The sequence below is a fragment of the Somniosus microcephalus genome, chromosome 12 (genome assembly GCF_052327205.1).
Source record: "Somniosus microcephalus isolate GS21.2 chromosome 12, FLI_Smic_1.0, whole genome shotgun sequence".
Lineage (NCBI taxonomy): Eukaryota > Metazoa > Chordata > Chondrichthyes > Squaliformes > Somniosidae > Somniosus > Somniosus microcephalus.
This window is the reverse complement of record NC_140998.1, coordinates 17346923-17353934: the sequence shown is the minus strand read 5'-3', so window position 1 is coordinate 17353934 and position 7012 is coordinate 17346923.

The following is a 7012-nucleotide window of genomic DNA, read 5'->3' as shown; positions in this document are numbered from 1 at the left end:
ACCTCTCTTTTCTCCTTTAAGACGCTCCTTAAAACCTACCTCTTTGTCCAAGCTTTTGGTCACCTGCCCTAATTTATCCTTATGTGGCTCGGTGTCAAATTTTTTGTCTTAAAATACTCCTGTGCAGCGCCTTGGAATGTTTTACTACATTAAAGGTGCTATATAAATACAAGCTGTTGTTGTTTTCGTTCCATTTTCTTACATTACATATTTCGAGCATTCTATATTTTCCTGAAGGTATGCCCGCCAATGGTGGGTCATTGGAGGAGCGCAAAGCTCTTGGAGGGTTGTAGGGCTGGAGGAGATGACAGAGATAGGGTGGGGCAAGGTAGCAAGTATGCTTGGTGCCTGAGGAACTGAACTCCGACCCTTTTGGCACGAGTTAGCACCTGCAGCAGAGGAGAATATTTGGATGGTGGATTGTAACGGGGTCACTGCTCTGTTTGCCATGCTGGGAAATGCTCTCTGACAGCTGTGCCAACAGCTGTTCTGGGATATGAGTGAGCCTTTCACGAAACATATCCCTTTAATGAGGTGAAGACACCATCTTAATAACAAGGTCGGCATGCGAAACATAAGCTGAAGCCAGAAAGGCAAGTGAGACTCTCGAGATCATAAAGTGGCCACTTGAAAAGGATAAGATATGAAGGTGGAGAAAAGGAGAGTGTCCAAATGTTGGCCGTACAAGGGGTGACAAGAAGCCTGCATCATAATCTGTACAAATTTCACCAAACATCAAACAAAGACCTGAATAGATTCCAACTGGTAAATTCCTCAGAATGATTTCAACACATCTGGTTATTTAGACCACATCAATAAACTAAATATGGCAATTTTAGGGACTCTGTCTGGTACAAACATTTAGGGACATAGGAATTACGAGATGAAAAAAGACTCAGATCCACCAAGTTCGCCTTCTCCTGTCCTGGTAGTCGCACAATACAACGATAATGGAGTTGTTGACTAATCCTAGCCATCAGCCTCTTATCAATCAGTCTACAAGAGCAGGTCAGAGGCTAGGTATTCTGTGGCGAGTGTCTCACCTCCTGCCTCCCCAAAGCCTTTCCATCATTTACAAGGAGTGTGATGGAATACTCTCCACTTGCCTGGATGAGTGCAGCTCCAACAACACTCAAGAAGCTCGACACCATCCAGGACAAAGTAGCCCGCTCGATTAGCACCCCATCCACCACCTTAAACATTCACTCCCTCCACCAGCGGCGTACCGTGGCTGCCGTGTGTACCATCTACAAGATGCACTGCAGCAACTCGCCAAGGCTTCTTCGGCAGCACCTCCCAAACCCGCGACCTCTTCCACCTAGAAGGACAAGGGCAGCAGGCGCATGGGAACACCACCACCTTCAAGTTCCCCTCCAAGTCACGCACCATCCTGACTTAGAAGTATATCGCCGATCCTTCATTGCTGGGTCAAAATCCTGGAACTCCCTACCTAACAGCACTGTGGGAGTACCATCACCACACGGACTGCAACGGTTCAAGAAGGTGGCTCACCACCACCTTCTCAAAGGCAACTAGGGATGGGCAATAAATGCTGGCATTGCTAGCGACGCCCTGATCCCATAAAGGAATAAAAAACCAAGGCTTCAGCTCAGGTATCGCTTGGAGTGTCAGCCCAGACTTGTGCCTGAACCTGCAAACTTACATAGAATTACATAGAATGTACAGCCCAGCAAGAGGCCATTCAGCCCAACAGGTCTATGCCGGTGTTTATGCTCCACACGAGCCTCCTCCAACCCCTCTTCATCTCACTCCATCAGCATATCATTCAATTCCTTTCTCCCCCACGTGCTTATCTAGCTTCCCCTTAAATGCATCTATGCTATTCACCTCAACTACTCCTTCTGGTAGTGAGTGCCACATTTATAACTCTCTCTGGCTAAAGAAGCTTCTTCTACGAGCATGGGTACATAGCATAGTGGTTATGTTACTGGTGCATGGGAACACCACCACCTCCAAGTTCCCCTTCAAGTCACGCACCATCCTGACTTAGAAGTATATCGGCTGGTCCTTCATCGTCGCTGGGTCAAAATCCTGGAACTCCCTCCCTAACAGCACTGTGGGAGCGCCTTCACCACACGGACTGCAGCGGTTCAAGAAGGTGGCTCACCACCACCTTCTCAAGGGCAATTAGAAATGGGCAATAAATGCTGGCCTTGCCTGCGACGCCCACATCCCATAAACAAGTAAAAAAAAAAGACCCAGACATGAGGCGAGGAAAACCCCCAGTGGTGGAGAGCTTTAGAAACCATGACCTAGAATTTGAGAGATCGCCACCCATTACCGCCATAATTGGGCAACAAAATGGTGCCCACTGCCGCTCCTCTGCCTGCTGGTGACGGGTCCTGTGGCAGCCGCCATTCTCGGATGGCCGGCAGCGCTGCTGATAGAAGCGATCGCGAATGTCATTGAAATGAAGCAAGATCATGACGTCAGTGAGTGTGCAACGCTCACTTGACGCCCGACCTGCGAGTTTGGACATTGCCACTCCACTTACCGGCATGCCTTAAGTACGTCAAGCTGAGAAAGCATTGATAAGCAGGAAGGAGGCTGCAGCAGCGGTATTTAAAGGGATCATCAGCAATCACTTGCACCTGACATGTTTGTTCAGTTTGACCGGCTCTGTGCAACTTCAGCAGCTTTATTAACTAATTGCAAGGTTCTTAGGTAACAGGGAGTGTTGTTGCAAGTGGAGAATGCCTTCATTCTTAATTAAAGGATTCTGCTCACAACATTTGTTCACAGTTATTGGGGTCTCGACTCGCAGTCCCCCTCACGCTTGTATCTTCGGGAGAGGGAGTGGAGGCAGCGAAGATGATGAGAAGATGCGCACAAAGGTAGAAGGAGGAGAGCTTTCAACAGGAGGCCTTACCCATCCAGGTTTTTCCGAGAGCACTTCCCTTATATCCATTTATTTAAGTGAGAGGCCGTGTATTGGAATCATAGAATCATAGATTTTTACAGCATGGAAGGTGGCCATTCGGCCCATTGTGTCCGTGCCGGTTGACAAAGAGCTATCCAGCCTAATCCCACCTGCCAGCTCTTGGTCCGTAGCCCTGTAGGCCACGGCACCTCAAGTGCACATCCAAGTTCTTTTTAAATGTGATGAGGGTTTCTGCCTCTACCACAATTTCAGGCAGTGAGTTCCAAACCCCCACCACCCTCTGGGTGAAAAGATTTTCCCTCAAATCCCCTCTAAACCTCTGACCAATTACTTTAAATCTATGCCCTCTGGCTGTTGACCCCTCTGCCAAGGGAAACAGTTCCTTTCTATCCACTCTATCTAGGCCCTTCATAATTTTATACACCTCAATTAGGTCTCCCCTCAGCCTCCTCTGTTCCAAAGAAAACAACCCCAGCCTATCCAATCTTTCTTCATAACTAAAATTCTCCAGTCCTGGCAACATCCTCGTAAATCTCCTTTGCACCCTCTTTAGTGCAATCATAAGAACATAAGAAACAGGAGCAGGAGTAGGCCATTCAGCCCTTCGAGCCTGCTCCCCCATTCAATGAGATCATGTCTGATCTTCTGCCTGAACTCCATTCACCGGCCCTATTGCCATATCCCTTGATGCCCTTACTAGTCAGAAATCTATCGACTTCTGTTTTGAATATACCCAATGACTGAGCCTCCACAGCCCTCTGGGATAGAGAATTCCAAAGATTCACCACCCTCTGTGTGAAAACATTTCTTTTCATCTCAGTCCTGAATGGCCTACCCTTTATCTTGAGGTTGTGGCCCCTGGTTCTAGACTCCCCAGCCAAGGGAAACATTCTCCCAGCATCCATCCTATCAAGCCGTGTAATCATTTTGTATGTTTCTATGAGATCCCCTCTCATTCTTCTGAATTCAAGAGAATACAGGCCTAGTTTACTCAATCTCTTCTCATACGACAGTCCCGCCATCCCAGGAATCAATCTCATGAACCTTTGTTGCACTCCCTCTATGGCAAGTATATCCCTCCTTAGGTAAGGAGACCAAAATTGTACACAGTACTCCAGGTGTGGTCTCACCAAGGCCCTATATAATTGGAATAAGGCTTCTTTACTCCTGTACTCAAATCCTCTTGTAATGAAGGCCAGCATACCATTTGCCTTCCTAATGGCTTGCTGCACCTGTACATTCACTTTCAGTGACTCATGTACAAGGACTCCCAGGTCCCTTTGAGCATCTGCATTCCCAATCTTTCACCATTTAGGAAATACTCTGCCTTTCTGTTTTTTCTACCAAAGTGGATAACTTCACATTTAACCACATTATATTCCATCTGCCATGTTCTCGCCCACTCACTGAGCCTGTCAAGATCCCCTTGAAGCCTCTTCACATCCTCTTCGCAACTGACACTGCCACCTAGCTTTGTGTCTTCAGCAAATTTGGAAATGTTACATTTAGTCCCATTATCCAAATCATTGATATAGATTGTGAATAGCTGGGGCCCAAGCACCGATCCTTGCGGTACCCCACTAGTCACAGCCTGCCATCCTGAAAAAGATCCATTTATCCCTACTCTTTATTTTCTGTCTGTTAACCAATTCTCAATCCATGCTAGTATATTATCCCGAATTCCATGTGCCCTAATTTTGTTCCCCAACCTCTTGTGTGGGACCTTATTGAAGGTCTTCTGAAAATCCAGGTACACCACATCTACCGGTTCCTGTTTGTCTACTCCACTAGTTACATCCTCAAAGAACTTCAATAGGTTTATCAAACAGGATTTCCCTTTCATAAATCCATATTGACTCTGCCCAATCTTACTATTAGTTTCTAATTGCCCAGTTATTGCATCCTTTATAATAGATTCCAGCATTTTCCCAACTACTGATGTGAGCCTAACAGGTCTGTAGTTCCCCATTTTCTCTCTTCTTCCTTTCTTAAATAGCGGGGTTACATTTGCTATCCTCCAATCTGCAGGAACCGTTCCAGAATCTATAGAATTTTGGAAGATGACAACCAATGCGTCCACTATTCCAGTGGCCACCTCTTTCAAAACCCTAGGATGTAGGTCATCCAGTCCTTGGGATTTATTAACTTTTAGTCCCATTAATTTTGCTAGTATTGTTTTTTTACTAATAATAATTTCTTTAAGTTCCTCATTCTCGTCACACCCTTGGTTTTCTCATATTTCTAGGAGGTTTTTTGTGTCTTCCTCTGAAGACAGAAACAAAGTATTTATTTAATTTCTCTGCCATTTCCTCATTCCCCTTAATAAATTCTCCCGCCGCCGACTGTAAAGGACCTACATTTACCTTCGCCAGTCTTTTCCTTTTCACATACCTATAGAGGTTTTTACAATCCGTTTTTATATTTTTTGCTAGTTTGTGCTCATATTCCATTTTCCCGTTCCCTCCTAAAAACACAAGAGACTATCGAAGAGCAAATCGATGACAATGCCGCAACTGAATCTTGTCAGTCACCACCAGAACAATCTAACACAAATACACATACAGGCTCTCATGAAAACACATCAGACTTACCTGTGCTGAGAAGATCCACACGTGAAGTAAAAAAGCCTGATAGACTTAATCTTTGAGTACAAAGAAAACTACATTGAAAATGTATTGACTGTTGAAGATGTTTATGTTGTTATTGATTGACATTGATTGATACTGATTTTGTTTAACCTCAAAGAAAGGGGGATGTAATGATCAGTAACCTGTCATTCTGGAATGGTACACTAGGTGGTGCTGTATGTATATAAGAGTGGGCTACCCACGATGCACTAGGCTACCCACAAGGCAGCAGTCAAGATGGATGCCTCTACAGATACTGTACCTAGTCCACATGTGCTCAATTAAGTGTCTAGCAAAAGCTAGCTGTTCTTAATAAAAACGACCAGTTATTAATGAACATAACAATCATGATCTGCCGAGCCAAGATCTTTTATGTCGACCGTACCGATCTCATCCCTTATTAACAGCGCTACGCCACCTCCTTTCCTTTTTATCTGTCCTTCCTAAATGTTGACTACCCCCTGGAACATTCAGTTCCCAGCTTTGGTTACCCTGCAACCTTCCTGTAATGTGGTGACCAGAACTGCATGCAGTACTCTAGCTGAGGCCTAACTAATGTTTTATACAGTTCAAGCATAACCCCCCTGCTCTTATATTCTATGCCTCAGCTAATAAAGGCAAGTATCCCGTATGCCTTCTTAACCACCTTATCTACCTGTCCTGCTACCTTCAGGGATCTGTGGACATGCACTCTAAGGTCCCTCTGTTCCTCTGCGCTTCTCAGTGTCCTACCATTTATAGTGTATCCCCTTGCCTTGTTACCTCGCATTTGACACTCACTTCACCGCGCTTCAACTACAAGAGAAATACAGGAAACAGCACCAACCACTGTACATGGCCTTCTTTGACCTCACGAAGGCTTTCGACACTGTCAACCGAGAGGGATTATGGAATGTCCTACTCAAATTCGGCTGTCCTCAAAAGTTTGTCACCATCCTCCGCCTGCTTCACGACGACATGCAAGCCGTGATCCTGACTAATGGATCCACCACAGACCCAATTAACGTACGGACTGGGGTCAAGCAAGGCTGTGTCATCACACCAACGCTCTTCTCGATCTTCCTTGCGGCAATGCTCCATCTCACCCTCAGTAAGCTCCCCGCTGGAGTGGAGCTAATCTACAGAACAAACGGGAAACTGTTCAACCTCCGTCGCCTCCAGTCCAGATCCAAGGTTGTCCCATCCTCTGTCATCGAATTACAGTATGTAGACGACGCTTGCGTCTGCGCACACTCTGAGATCGAACTCCAAACCATCGTTAACACCTGCACCGAAGCGTACCAGAGCATTGGCCTTACACTAAACATCCATATGACAAAGGTCCTCTACCAACCTGCCCCCGCCACACATTACTGCTCCCTGATTATCAAAATCCATGTCGAGGCCTTGGACAACGTGGATCACTTTCCATACCTCGGGAGCCTACTGTCAACAAGGGCAAACATCGATGACGGTCCAACACCGCCTTCAGTGTGCCAGTGCA